At 40.5% G+C, this 15,420-nt stretch overlaps 1 long non-coding RNA gene across 4 annotated transcripts; it reads left to right on the top strand.

Moving 5' to 3' along the window:
- Positions 1-2,813: 2,813 nt before the first annotated feature.
- LOC138223924 (uncharacterized) lies at positions 2,814-10,824 on the top strand. 4 transcript variants are annotated; one of them, XR_011182342.1, is made up of 5 exons: positions 5,467-5,697; positions 6,546-6,872; positions 9,736-9,792; positions 10,285-10,332; positions 10,542-10,824. It is a non-coding gene; the product is annotated as an uncharacterized lncRNA (long non-coding RNA). The 4 variants fall into 4 exon arrangements; XR_011182341.1 differs by lacking the exons at positions 5,467-5,697; positions 6,546-6,872 and adding an exon at positions 2,814-2,836; XR_011182340.1 differs by lacking the exon at positions 6,546-6,872 and having other exon boundaries at positions 5,557-5,697.
- Positions 10,825-15,420: the final 4,596 nt, after the last annotated feature.

Here is a 15,420-nt window from a genome sequence, read left to right as displayed (position 1 = left end):
AGGCCATGATTAAAATATATCTCGATGGGTCCTGTGTCCCGTGGTCCTCTTCTTATTCGTCCTGCTTTTTTTTTTAGCCATCCTGCTTAGCTCTTCTTTTAGCAAGTGTCGGCAGCCCCAGGACCTGAATGAGTGATGTCCTTCTTTTCCCCTTGATGTTCTCCCGCAAGGGGAAGGACTATAACAACAACTTGGTGGTCCTTTTGACATATACCAGACCCAAACCTTCCTGCTGCAGAACACTTTAGACACAACAGTGCTAGTAACGTTACACACGATGTCTTTGGCCATGTTTTTAGCTGCAGATGCCATGTGCAGCTTAGCAATTTCAGAGCCTCTTTTTCAATGTTTTCACGCTTCAGAAATATTTGGAGGGGTCTGTTGAGAAATTCTTTACCCTCGTCTGTCTGGAGTTTTCTGGGTAAACAACCCTCTCGTGAGAATGTTTCGAAAAGCACTAGTCACAGCTTCTCCGGACTTGGATTTTAATTCCACAGCCCAAGCGTACTTGGACAAGGCATCTATACAGGTTAAAAGGTAACTAAGCCCATCGTTGAACTCTGAATACTGGCAAATGTCCACTAAATTGGCCTGCTATTGCCAGTCAATGTCTGGGACCAGTGTTGTATTTCTCTTCCATTCAGCCACTCGCGCACCTCGGCAGCTCAGGTTTGCACTAATGGCCCTCGTGTCCTGCACCAGCACACAACCATAGCTCCTCGCCGCCTTAGGACTGTAATGGACCTGGAACTCGAGAGATGACATGGCCGGGCAAGTCGCACCTCCCACAGCAACAAACGCACATACGTGCTGAGGGTAACGTCAATCTATGGCATAGGAAAAGGGGGCAGGATGGACTCCCAGATATAGACATAGGAGTAGGGGTGTAGCACCTGTCAAAAGTTTGATGAACTGTGTATCTCCTTACTACTATCACACAAAGAATGATGAACCAACGAGGCATCTGCAGTGTAGTGTAAAGATAACAATTCTCACAACTGCCATGGCAAATGTGCAACTGGGAGAACTGAGGCAAAGTACAGTATGGGGGTACATCTTTGGTTGAGAGTACCCTTAAGAGAAATGGTGGCAACCAGCGTCAACTATTCACTGCTCAAGTGAAAAAAAGAATTCAGGAATTTCTAGAGGTTCCAGGGTTCTACTAGAGTTTTAGTCACATTTTTCTCAGTCACAAACCTAACTGAAAAAGAGTACCTTATATACAGCTGTGTGGAAGAACAGTGCAAGACAGTTCAAGACTGCCTTCCTCTGTTAAGTTCCTGCTTTGTTCTTTTAGACTATTATTGTGGCAATCGGACTGGGCACGGTATTATCTCAGGAAGCCCCATCACCCACCTCCCAGTAGAAAGCTTTTAGCCTGGAAACAAAACTATAACACAATAGAAAAACATTGTTTAGTGATCATATGGATAACAGCTGCCCTGTGGTTTTACCTTCTGGGCCATCCATTCACCTGATGATAGACTGTGCTCCACTGAGATGGCTTCATCGGGCCTAAGATTCAAACCACCTAATGGTCTAATGTAATGGTATGATTTCCTGCAGGCTTCTAGATGTATAGACCTTTCCGGCCTTTAACATACATTTTTTTTAAATTTAGGTCATGATATAACCCCAAGCATTAGTTTCTTTTCATCTGGTGACAGATCAATAGGTCTCTAAGCCGTTGATGTAACATATTCATTAATATTGTAACGCAACGGGGGCTCAGGCGGGCGCCCTTGCCGCATCTGGTCGGCCCCATCCCGACTGGAGGCTCGAACCCAGGACTTCCGCGTCTCTCTGCAGCGACCTAGCCCCGTGAGCTAAAGAGAGATCTCTCCACAGCCCAGTAGCTGTGGTCCTGCTATCACAGGGAAGGGCGGTGACGTCACCCGCTCTGGTACGCCGGCTCTTACACACACTGCTTGTCGGCCGTAAGCGTTACACTCTCCCCCGCTTAAATCGCCGTCCCCGGCGAAGGGCTATCCCACCCCGCTTCTGACACCAATGTAACGCAACGGGGGCTCAGGCGGGCGCCCTTGCCGCACCTGGTCGGCCCCATCCCGACTGGAGGCTCGAACCCGGGACTTCCGCGTCTCTCTGCAGCGACCTAGCCCCGTGAGCTAAAGAGAGATCTCTCTTTAGCTCACGGGGCTAGGTCGCTGCAGAGAGACGCGGAAGTCCCGGGTTCGAGCCTCCAGTCGGGATGGGGCCGACCAGATGCGGCAAGGGCGCCCGCCAGAGCCCCCGTTGCGTTACAATATCATTTTAGTAAAACATTTTAGAAAAGCAAAGTCTTTAAACGTTCATTGAGAATAATGTAAAATTAAATGTAACTGTGCTGCATGATTTCTTTACCACAGTGAACACAGAAAACTGAAGTCACATTCCTGTGAGAAGAATAAGGTGATTGGCTGGTACTCTTAACACCCTGGCCAGGTGAATTAATGCAATCGAAAGCAAACCTCTATAGTCTTCAGTTATTGTGGAAGACTCTTGGGAAAGGTCAGACATTTAGACTTTCTTGTAAATAATACTAATAATAAATGTAATTTTATCTCTGATTGATTGTCTTAGAACATTATACTAACTGTGATCACATAACTGGGATAAAAATGTTGTAATACTGTTAGTTTTTATTTTTCAACTGAACACTGTTTAGAATGAAAACAAATATGTTCTCGTACAGGTATGTACAAGTCAGTTTGTTTTTGTGCAAAGGCATTGTTCCATAAATACGATGTTTATATGATGTTTCTTTTTTTCCTAATTCAGCTCATTCACGAAAAAAAAACCCTGCAACTCAAGCTCAGAGAGAAACATGAGTGGAAAGGTAGGTTATCCATATTTTCAATGTGCTTTTCTGCATCATGTCTAAAATAATTAATGCCTAATTAAAGTGAAATTGAAGTTTAGAGTTACTACAAAACAAAAAAATATATATTTTGTTGTTTTGCTTTCTTGTTTAGCTCATATACTTTACAGGAAGTTCAGAAAGTACTGTATACTACAGCAGCACACAAGCATGCTTTCATTCCATCATAATTTCTTCATGACCTCTAGTACCTGAATAATACAGTCCAGGTAAAGATTGCAGGAAGTAACCATAACTCATTTTAGGGACACAGGTACCTAAAGACATATATTCTTGGACATACACAGATAACTAGGCTGTTCTCACGATCGCAGTTTCTGTGTATTGACAGAAGAGGGTACACATGTATTAAAGAAGTGTGAGTATTTGAAAAAACATTAACAAGAAAGACCTGAAAATATTTTCATTGTTTTATGTCTTCCAGGGCAAGTCTTAAGGCTCAAAATCAGTAATGAGCTATGTTGGACCATCATAGGTAAATATGACTGACATTGTCCGTATTTGCCTAAACTTCTGTTTATATGTGTGTCAGCACTTTTGTTAATCCATGTGTATATGATATCTCCATTTCTGTGTCTGTCAGTCTTCTTTTTCGTGTTTGTCTGCTTTTCTATCTATGTTTGTCTCTCTGCAGGCTTGCTTGTCTATTAGCTTGATTTAAAATAATACTTGACCCTTGTTTTTTTTCTCTGCAGACACAGACCAAGACTGTCAGTCACTATATCTGCCAAAGATACCCCACATGCCAGCACAGTCCAAATAGTTGAATGAATCACTAGTACAACCACCTCACATAAATATGTTTTCTTTCTGTTATTTCTACTACATTTTCTCCTTGTATGTATCTTATTTGAGATTAATTCTGTGAAATAAAAAAATGTATCTGTAACTGTGCTGTAGCCCTTCTTGAGCTGCACAATAAAAATTATATTTTTTTCTTCTTCATTGGTATGTGTTGTTGTTGTCCTTGTTTTCAGAATACTAACAACCAGTGCATTAAAACATTGAATGTGTTTCTACACCAACAGATTAAGGTATCAGTGACCTACACTTAATATGGTAATTTAATAAAATACATGTCTAATTGTCTAGGAATTAGGTGCTGATCCATTGGATATTACTTCCCAAGTAATAAAAAATCACTGGTAAGAAAACACTGACAAGTTTCAACAGAGGGAGGGAGGCTGTGTGCTGCCTTTCAGTTTCGTTTCTGCTCTCTCCAAGGCTGTTAATAAGTCAGCTGACTGCCAGGAAAAACAGTGGTGAGGTGGAGCTCTGGATAAGGATCACGATGGAGTCAAATTTTAGTAAAGCACTCACAATGCTGCAGTACATTTGAGTAGAGAGCACTATCCAGATTGCATTAGAAAGCTGCATTAGATAGTGCTGGGGCAACTATGGGTCACTGCAACACAACTTTGTAAACTTCCTCCGAAGCATGAACAAGAATTCATCAAGACTCATAGTCATGTCATTAACAAATGTTTGCTGTCTTGTAAAAATAGTATTGTAAGACAGAAACAACAGGAATTGATAATAATAATTCTTTACACTTATATTGTGCATTTCTGGAGAATTCCAACCTAAAAGTTTTACAGGTAATGGGGATCCCCTCCGCCACCACCAGTGTGCAGCCCCACCTGGATGATGCAACGGCAGCCATAGTGCACCAGTGCGCCAATTTTATAGATGGGGATTATTAGGAGGCTGTGATTGGTAAAGGCCAATGGTAAATTTGGCCAGGATGCAAGGGTAACACCCCTACTGTTTTCAAGAACACCCTGGGATCTTCTGCTACAATCTTAACACTTGTAACAAAATTAGCACAATTAAAAAAAAAACTCTTCTCCCTGTTTACTTATCTAGTTATGTAAGCATCACTACTATATGGCACCTGTCCACAATGGTGTATTGCAGCAGCAAGGCTTATTGATGAGCATCTGAAAGAGGGATTGTTGTGAAACTCCAGTGAGGTCCATTTCTGTGATATGAGCCACAGAATGACCTAGCAGTCTTTGGGTGTGGGAAAGTAAAGGAGATGAGTTTGTGTTCTAGATAAAGATTTTTCCCAGGACGGTCAATACTCCCTAAGATGTCCAGTGCTGGCACCTGGGTGTCTACCAGAGGGACATAGGCACAGGTTTAAAATTCACAGGGCCATGGTTAATCATCCAAAAAGATGATCAGCCAGTCGGGATCCTGCAAGGTGTAGGGACCTATTCCAGCTGGTGACTTGAGCAAACACCAACTGTATTTTCCCCAATGAAAAAGTGATGGCATCACCTCTAACTCTACTGCTTTCTGCTGAGCCAATTTGGATGACTGACAACAGAACCACTTGCCTGCCACACTTGTATGTCTAAACTCAAAGCGCTGGGTTAGAAAGTGAACCCCAAGTAAAGCCTGAATTCTACTTGAGGTCTAGTTTACAGCAGGACCTCACAACCAGCTAACTACCACCATGCACCTGAGTGATTTGTCAACACACCTGAATATAATATTATTCAGCAGTAGCTGCTATGCTGGGAGTAAAGCAACTTTCTCCCCTTTATGTGTGACTCACAATGACTAGGTGGTCACCACTCTGTGCACAGACATTGCCTCAGTTGAGCTCAATGCTAATCCAGACACCACACTTGAGAGGATTGACTGTCAGCAGGAGGCTACAGCAGGATCCGTCTCTCTCGCTCTTTACCTCAAACTGCCCTTGGGCTGCAGTGGCATGAAGCCAGCAAAGTACGGATTGGACAGTGCTGGAAGATACACAGCCAGCAGTTCCCCTATCCCTCTGCCTGGGAGTTATGAATCCATGATTATGGGTGAGTATAATTAAATATTCAGCATTACTACTCCTAATTAACAACTTAATTGTTATCTTAACATATGTTGGTATCAACTTAATTCCTGTAGCAGTATTTACTTGTGAGCACCTGAATGTTGAATATGTTAATGAGATTGATGTGCAAGTTAGTGTAACTGATCCCATACTAAGTGTATTATGCTTGTTTTTATGTATCACTTTGTCATACTTGCTATAGGCTAATAATTCTCATGTAATGAGCAGCCATCTCTATCTAGGCAGACTCTCATGAGTTTACCCTGAATGCTTTTATGTACACATTGTTTTATGTAAATGAATGTATTGCATGTGCTGAAGACTAAGGTTCCTAATAGCCAAGGTAAACATGTGCAATTTACTGTTACAGCTAAGTAAGTATTCTGAATACAATAGTGTTTTGTCCATGTGATAGTGTTTTCTGCTGTTCAAATTTTACTAAACATACAAGAGTGTATCCAGAAAAAAATGTTCATATTTTATCTTGTAACACAAAATATTTTAAAATGACACATTCGACAGAGCACATTTTGAATCAATGCTAGACCAGTGTTCTGACATGAGCCACTGAAAGCCATGTGGTGATCAGTTCTGCATTGAATATTCACTCACAGAGAAACAGAAAGTCATGTCTCAGCAGTGGTGCCAGCAATGACACCTGTCTGCCCATATCCTGGACAGCTATACTCCTGTCAGCTTCACTGTCTGTATCCCAGCAGTCGTTCTCCTGTCTGCCTCTTTCCTGGGCAGATCCGATTCAGTCAGTCTGCTTTCACAGCCCCTGGGCAGTCCTTCACAACCTCCAGTACAACTTCACCCCTGCTTTCTCAGCTCTTCCTGAAATCACCAAGTGAAGCCTGAAGCCCTGTGCTTGGAATCCAGCCTTTCAGCTATCACACAGCACTGCAGGATATCATGGTCTAACAATAAATAGATTGCAATTTGTACAGTTAAACAATGACTTATCTTTTACATCCTTAGAAACATATGGCATGCCACAGGGTTCTTTTCATGGACGACACTCCTTAGACACATCATCAAGAGGCACCACAGTAACTTCCAATGCTACACTGAGGATCTCATATGATGTGTTTCTGGACTGCTCCTTCTGGACAACCATTTACAGTACCCACAACTTAATTAACTAGGTTAACCAAGGTAAACTCCCCTGCCCCCCACATCTCAGACAACATCCCCTCTACTTTACAGCTGAAAACATTCTCACTGCCAGGTGTCACTCACTTCATCTAAATTCTAGACTTCCTAGTCACCTGTAGCTGTAACAATACTTTATTAGTAAACAAAGTGTCTTTATTTGTTAAAATTAAAACTTAGGTAGTGGCCAGGTATTGAAAACTGATGTTCTAGGTGGCAGATGAGAACTCTACTACTGAACCAAAGCATTGTTCAATTTGGAAAAGCCAAGCATTTCACTATTCATTACAACAATAAAGTCAACGGATTCATGGAAAAAGTTACAACTTCTTATGCTTTTATAAAGTATATAAAATTAATATAGTTAAAATGAGCATGTCAAAACTTTTCCAAAACAAACAGCAAGAGACCATGTAAACTTTGTGTACACTTTGATGAAGAAAATGTTTATGAAAAGTTTGTTTAGTCAGGAATACAATTTACAGGGTACTGACCAAAAGGACAAGATAACAATCATCTGTTGGGTTTCTGGGTTCAGGACATGGTGAGGAGTTTTGTGATCCGGGATAAGCACACAATTAAGCTAATACTTGAGATAAGATAACATTTTATTGTCCCCTGAGGGAAATGTTTTATGGACACCCAGCACTCCTGTACATTTAAATAGAATGCAAAAAAAAGAGAAGAAAAGAAAAACATTGCACATATTCTAATACACAAAATAAGAAAAACACTGCACATCATTCTATTGCACATGTACAGTATAACACATACTGTACAAAGGAATGTTTATATCTGTTTGACATACATTTGGGAACCCTAAAATGTTTGCCAGAAAGAAGAAGTTCATATTCAGAGTTGAGGATGTGAGAAGGATCTGATACAATTTCCCCTGCGTGTTTGATTATGGATTTTTCAAAGATTGTCTGCAGGGAGGGATGCTGTTTCACTCCCATGACCTTCAAAGTTGTCTGGATGAGGCGGGTAATTTGCGATTTAAAATGAACTGATAGATTACCAAACCACACTGAAATATCATATCTTATAATGCTCTCTATTACAGCACTGAAAAAGAGTAGCATTACTTCCTGTCGAATCCCAAACACTCTTAGTCTTCGCAGGAAATATAACTATATATGCCGCTGAACTTTATAGCAAACACTCTGAACACGAGTAGTCCAGCACAGGTTACTGTCTATGTGTACACCTAAGTATTTATATGAATCAACCTGATGTCACGATATTAGTTCCCCCTCCTTAAGGGTGCTCCAGCCCTATCACTCAAGACTTTATTCCATGCACCTGCGCCCTATTCCCTGCCCACCTTAAAAGCCAGGCGCTGACGCTCTTCCGGGCTCTGCATCTGATTTCCATATCGTGCGAGTCCGGGACCAGGAAGCGCCTGGTCCCCTTAAGGTTTTAACCTCCGTTCCCGTTCCCCGTCCGCCGGTTCCGACCCGGCCTTCGTGGTTTTAATTCCGAGTTCTGATGGATCTCCTGGTTTTGGACTTACCTTCGTGTTTTGGATACTCTATGGATTACTCTTTGGGATTGTTCGCCTCGGCCACACCTCCCCCGTGCACCAGCGCACCTTGGACACGCCCCCCTGTCTTCAGCCCCGTTTTCCTGCATGACGTTTCCCCAGTGTTTCCCCACTTCGTCGGATTGTGTCGTCCACATAGGGTCCGGAAAGAACTGTTCGTTACACCTGAGTGATAAATTTGTTGTGGATTACTACTTGTAAGTGATCACCAACTGCTCTGGGATCGAAAACTATTTATTTATTTTTTTAACATTCAGAATTAAGTTATTGTTGTCACATTTATCAAGGTCAAAAATCCCCTGGAAGTTCCCACTAGAGAAAGAACCACCAAATGGGCCCCATAGTCTTGGATACAGCAGTTGTCTTTAGAGCTTGGTTTTCTCATGCTGTTTGCCGTCAATGACCAGCCAGGGTTCTGTGAGAAAGAGAGAGAGCGGACAGGTGCATAATCTGAAAACCCAGTCCAGTGAGAGAAAGGCTGAGGGAATGATTGAAGAAGAAGGGCAAATAAAGATGAACAAATGTGCAAAAGATCAGAGTCACTGCAGGAAACAGCTAAAGGCTAAGGCTTGAAGACAATATACAGTACAGAACCAATGCAGAGTTTTCCTTCTGAATTTGGTGCTTGCACAGTTTTTCCCTTCTCATGCTGTCAAACCTGACCAGTCTGTAACATACGTTTTTAATATAGGTCATAATATAACCTCAAGTGTTACTGTAGATATCTGAGGGAACATTTGTTCCTTTTCCTCTGGTGACAGAATAATACAGTAAGTTCAGTCAAACCAGCACAAGATGTTGCATCATTCAGGTGGGGCTGCACATTGGTGGAGGTGGAGGGGATCCCCATTACCTGTAATGCTCTTTGAGTGGAGTGTCCAGAAAAAGCACAATATACAGTACACATAAGGAATGTATTATTATTATAAATAACAAATCTCTATATGTAAATCCTACAAACCTAATATTCCAAAATTATATCCCTTCATTTAAAAATGTTAAGCTATGGTGAAATACATAAACTGATTGTTGAAGACTCTTGGGTAAGATGAGACACTTAGACTTTCTTGTAAATAATACTAATAATACATGTAATTCTATCTAGTTTTAACCCTGATTGTCTTAGAACATCATACAAACTGTGATCACATAACTAGGATACAAATGTGGTAATATACTGTTAGTTTTTATTTTTAAAAGAACACTATTTAGAATGAAAACAAATATGTTCTCAGACAAGTATGTACAAGTCAGGTTGTCTTGTGCAAAAGTGTTGTTCCATTACTACAGTGTTTTTATGGTGCTTCTTTTTTCCTAATTCAGCTCAGTCACGAAAAAAAAAACTGCAACTCAAGCTCAGATAGAAACATGAGTGGAAAGGTAGGTTATCCATATTTTCAATGTGTTTTTCTGCATTGTGTCTTAGATAATTAATGTCCAATTAAATTGAAGTAAATTGAAGCTTAGAGTTACTACAAAACAAAAAAATATATTTTTTTTCTTTCTTGTTGAGATCATATACTTCATAGAATGTTCAGAAAGTACTGTATACTACAGCAGCACACAAGCATGCTTTCATTCCATCATAATTTCTTCATGACCTCTAGTACCTGAATAATACAGTCCAGGTAAAGATTGCAACCAGGAAGTGACCATAACTCATTTTAGAGACACAGGTACCTGAAAATATATCATCTTGGACATACACAGATAACTAGGCTTTTCTCACAATCTGTGTCTGTGTATTGACAGAAGAGGGTACACATGTATTAAAGATTAAGAATAATATTGTTTTAGTTTTCAGTGTGAGTATTTGCAAAAGCATTAACAAGAAAGACCTTGTAAAGTTTTTCATTGTTTTATGTCTTCCAGGGCAAGTCTTTCTCAAAATCAGTAAAGAGCTATGTTGGACCATCACAGGTTAATATGAATAGCATTTTCTGTATTAGCCTAAACTTCTGTTTATACTGTATGTGTGTTATGTGTACAGTATATTATCTCTTCATTTCTGTGTCAGTCTTCTTGCTTGTCTCCTTTTCTGTCTGACCATGTACATGATTATCTTTCTTCCTGCTTGCTTGTCTATTAGCTTGATTTGTAGTAAAACATTAACCTTTTTTTCTCTGCAGACACAGACCAAGACCGTGTCAGTCACTGTATCTGCCAAAGATACCCCACGTGTCAGCACAGTTAAAACAGTTGAAAGAATCACTACTACTACCACCACAAAGAAATGATCTTTTTTCACATTCCAAACAGAAGGTATTAGTTATTAATTTTTCTTCTTCTGTTTTTTATACTACATTTTCTCCTTGTATGTATCGTATTTGATATTAATTCTGTGAAAGAAAAAAATGCATCTGTAACTGTTTTGTCGCCCTTCTTGAGCTGCACAATAAAATGATATTTTTCCCTTCATTAATATGTGTTGTTGTTGTCCTTGTTTTCGGAATACTAACAACCATTGCATTAAGACGTTGAATGTGTTTCTACACCAACAGATCAAAGTATCAGTGAACTACACTCAATATGGTAATTTAATAAAATACAAGTCTAAATGTCTAAGATTTATGTCCTGGTCCAATGGATATTACTTCCCAAGTAATAAAAAATCACTGGTAAGAAAACACTGACAAGTTTCAACAGAGGGAGGGAGGCTGTGTGCTGGCTTTCAGTTTCGTTTCTGCTCTCTTTAAGCCTGTTGATAAATCAGCTGACTGCCAGGAAAAACAATTGTGAGGTGGAGCTCTGGATAAGGATCACATTGGATTCAATTTTTTGTAAAGCACTCACAATGCCGCAGTACATTTGAGTAGAGAGCTCTATCCAGATTGCATTAGAAAAATAAACAAAACATAAGTTTCTAACTTGTTGTTGTGGGTATAGTGTGGCAGAGGCCCGGTAGAGCTTGCAGGGTTGGAGGGCTCTAGATACTGTGTACAAATGGGGGGTTACGATACTGGTGAAAATCAGAATTTGACGAGCAGTTTATATACAGTGAAATAATTTTTCATTATCCCAAAATGAAAGTACTTCTTCCAGAATCTACCCGAATAGCTCGTATTAGAGGCTCATGAATTCTTTGTTTTCTGGCACAGCTTTGTTGAGAGGAGTAATAATCTAGGCACACATAGTTAAAAATGTACAGTATTAAAATAACACAAACTACACTACACGCAACACACAAGTTACTCTATGTACAGTATTTACAAACAAGGCATTTCAGAAGTCTAACATTATGGTCACCCAGAAAACCCCAGGCTGCTACTAAGTTCCCTAAAAACATAGAATAGCACCCTTTCTCTAACAAAGTTCAAATACTCAGTTTCAGTCAGCTTTGGTTTAAATGATCAAGAAGTAGGGGCTCTCGCCTGGCACGAACTTCAAGTCTCAACTCCTCCAGACGTCTCTCTCCTCTCCCTGTTCCTCCTTGTTCTCTTTTTTATTTTCCTTGTGCTCTTAATTTGATCTTATATTTTCTGTTTCTGTCCTGCTCCTTTGCAATCATTAACCCACAACTTACCTAGGTATACTAAGATAAACTTTACAATTGTTTCTGCACAAGGAATCTCCCACACCACAGCAAACATCCTCTCTCCTTTGAAGTTAGAAGTGTTTACTCTTCTCGGTGTCATAAACTTTATCTAAAATCTAAGATACACTTCTAAGCCACCTAAAGCTATAACAATATAGTTCCTTCATAGTTCCTTCATTTAGGAGTGACTACTGTTTTTAGTTTTTCTAGTAACATGTAAGAGGTCATAAATGAATCAAGGTGCTGGAAAAATTAATGTGATTAATATGCATCTATATAATTTAAAGGAAGAAGGGCTGAGGGTGGCATGATTTAGTAGTGGTGAGCATTGCTAATTTGGGGCTCTGTTGTAGTGATAAGATAAGATTTATTGTCCCCTGAGGAAAATGTTTTGTGGACACACAGCACTTCTGTACATTTAAATATAATGCAAAAAAACACTGCACATCACTCCATTGCACATGTACAACACATAAATACATGTAACATTTATAACACATTACAAAACATATTGCACACAAGTGGATTGTAAAGGTCAAAAATTGTGTTTATTCTTGTCATTTGTATTGACAGCTTTAATGGATAGTGGAACAAAGGAATCTGTTTGACTTACATTTGGGAACCCTAAAATGTTTGCCAGATGGAAGAAGTTGGTATTCAGAATCGAGGAAGTGGGAAGGATCTGATGTTAATTTTTATGCCTGTTTCATTAGGGCTGTAGCGGCGAGGCTTAATAATAATGCAGAATTAAGTGTTTCTTTTGATAAGGACAGCTCCCAAAGGGGGATGCACTTAGCTAAGCCTGGCTATCATGATCAATGGTCATCCATTGGCGCCTATCTGTTTAGGGAGTGCCAGTTGGACATCTGGACTGCATTACTAAGTGTCAGGACTAAGTGACTCATATCTCACCTTGATCAACCAATCAGGGACTGGTAGGGCCGAGTAACCCACGTGGGACTCTGATGCCCATGGAACTTTCAGCCAATCAATGAGCTGAAGTTCCTCCAAGTGAAAACAGGCAACGCAGAGAGCCTGGGAGATTCAGATTCAGATTCAGACAAGATTCTGTGAGAATTCCAGGGCAGGACGGCCCAGGAGCAGAAGGCTCCCAAGGGCAGGACATTCTCGCAGCGCGCCTCCTGACCATCCTGAGACTCAGCCCGGACAACCACGGAACGGCCAGTGTGTCCGAGTGCCAGAACTTTCCTTTGTTCTAAGAGTCTAGAGTGGAGGTTGCCAGAGAGTAACCAGCAGCAGGCCTCGTGAACAGGACGGAACTGTGGACAGCTGAATCACTATTCAGAACTAGCTCTTCATCAGGAACGAACCGGTCCTCTTCCTGACTTGCTGGGACCCACAGTCATCTTTTCTCCTGTGCACAAACTTTGCTAGTTAAAGCCAACAATGAGCATCAGCAGCGCACCGTCGCAAGCCGCACAGCACAGCCTGGCACGGAGCCAGAGAGCGCGGATTGGACAGCAACAGCCTGCAACTGTTTCTTTGTGCCCGCAGGAGATCTGAATCCCCAAAGATTGGATGAGTATTCAACTTCAATGCATTACAGCTCGAGAATTCAATTGTTATCCCAACCAGTTGATATCAATTTAATTCCTAAGAGTTATGTACTTGTTTTGAGTATCTAATGTAGAAGTTGTAACCAAGTTCACTTTACGAAACGGTCTAAATGAATGATATACTGAACGTATGTCCTCTTGATATGTGTAACACTTTGTAACTGACCGAATATACCTTTTGTATTCTGATAACCCTCTCGATAAGATCTGTTAAGTTTATATGCATATTCCATGTATTAATAAATGTATCCTCGTGTATTAGTACCTGTGTGTGCGCGTTGTTTGAGTTATGTCGCATGGTTGGATTCTAAAGCCACCAAAAGAATCAACTTTGTGATTTACTGCTACAATTAATAATTGTCTCAGTAAATGCCCAAACCCTACAGAACTGGTGCCTTCAGAGAGCCACTATGATTACATATTTGGCGTCCCTGAACCGGTTTTCCCTACAGGGCTTTTTCAAAGATTGTCTGCAGGGAGGGGTGCTGTTTCACTCCCATGACCTTCAAAGCTATTTGGATGAGACAGCTAATTTCAATAATTGATCGGATAAATTACCAAACCACACTGTTATACCATATCTGATAATGCTCTCGATTAGTATGGTAAAAGAGAAGCATAATTTCCTATCGAACATAAAACACTCTTAGTCTTTGCAAGAAATATAAGTGCTGCTGAACTTTGGAGCAAACTCTCTTAACATGAGTCGTCCAGTGCAGGTTACTGTCTATGTGTACACCTAAGTACTTATATGAATCAAACTGAGTGGATTACTACATGCGAGTGATCACCTACTGCTCTGGGATCAAAAACTATTTATTTTGTTTTTTTTAGCATTCAAAATTAGGCAATTGTTGTCACACCATTGCACAAACCTATGAATTTCTGATATGTACAGTACACTGATGAACTGCTTCCGCTATGCATTAAGCCAAGCACAGCTGTATCATCTGAGAATTTGAAGTTGAAGTTGCTTTGACTACTGATTGTGCAATAATTTGTATAAAGTGTGAACAGAACTGGAGAGCTCACACTGCCCTGGGGGGCACCTGTGCTAATTGATCGTGACTCCAAAAGAGTTTTGTTAACCCTGATATACTGTGTACGGTTTGTTAAAAATGAGTGATACCATCTTATAATGTAATGCTTAATGGACATTCGCCTCAACTTGCTTATCAATAGATGGGGCTGCAGTGTATTAATGCAGAGCTGAAGTACTCAAACAGCAGCCACATATAGGGATTGGGGTCCTCTAGGTGTTTAAGAACCAGATGCATAATGCTGTTGATTGCATCATTGGTGTCCCGCCGGTGTTTATATGCAAACCGATATGGATCCAGTCCGTTGTTCACTTCTCTGCACAGCATTTATACCATAATTCTCTCAAAACATTTCATAACAACAGATGTCAGTGCTACTGGCCTGTAGTCACTGTTATCTGAGGGACAGGGCTTTCTGGGGTACTGGCACAATTATTGCTTTTTGCCATAGCACTGGAACAGAGTGACAGTCAACAGATTTCTGAAAGATACTGTAGGGCACTTTGCTGGCAATTATTATTACACTTAGAATCAAGGGTTATTAAATGTTTATAATCATTTTTCTGTTTCCTTGGCCAAGCAGCTTTAACATCTGTGTAAAGGCAGAGGAATGCAGCTAAAGAGGCCTAACTGGGGCCCAACTTTAGAGACATCTAAGAGACATCTTAAAGCTGAGTTCATTCTGAACCATCTAGTGAGAACCGTCTACTGTACTTCTTTTCATTGGTTTCTCTTCTATCTTCAACTAACCTGGCCCTCTGACTCAACACTAGGACATTTCCATCACAGTGCAAGCTGCTAACAAGTCAGACCACAAATCAACTTAGTCCAGCTTTGTCCTTCCAGCAGAAATGTC

The sequence above is a fragment of the Lepisosteus oculatus genome, chromosome 18, assembly GCF_040954835.1.
Source record: "Lepisosteus oculatus isolate fLepOcu1 chromosome 18, fLepOcu1.hap2, whole genome shotgun sequence".
In the NCBI taxonomy this organism is placed as follows: Eukaryota; Metazoa; Chordata; class Actinopteri; order Semionotiformes; family Lepisosteidae; genus Lepisosteus; species Lepisosteus oculatus.
This window is presented reverse-complemented; position numbering and strand designations above follow the sequence as displayed.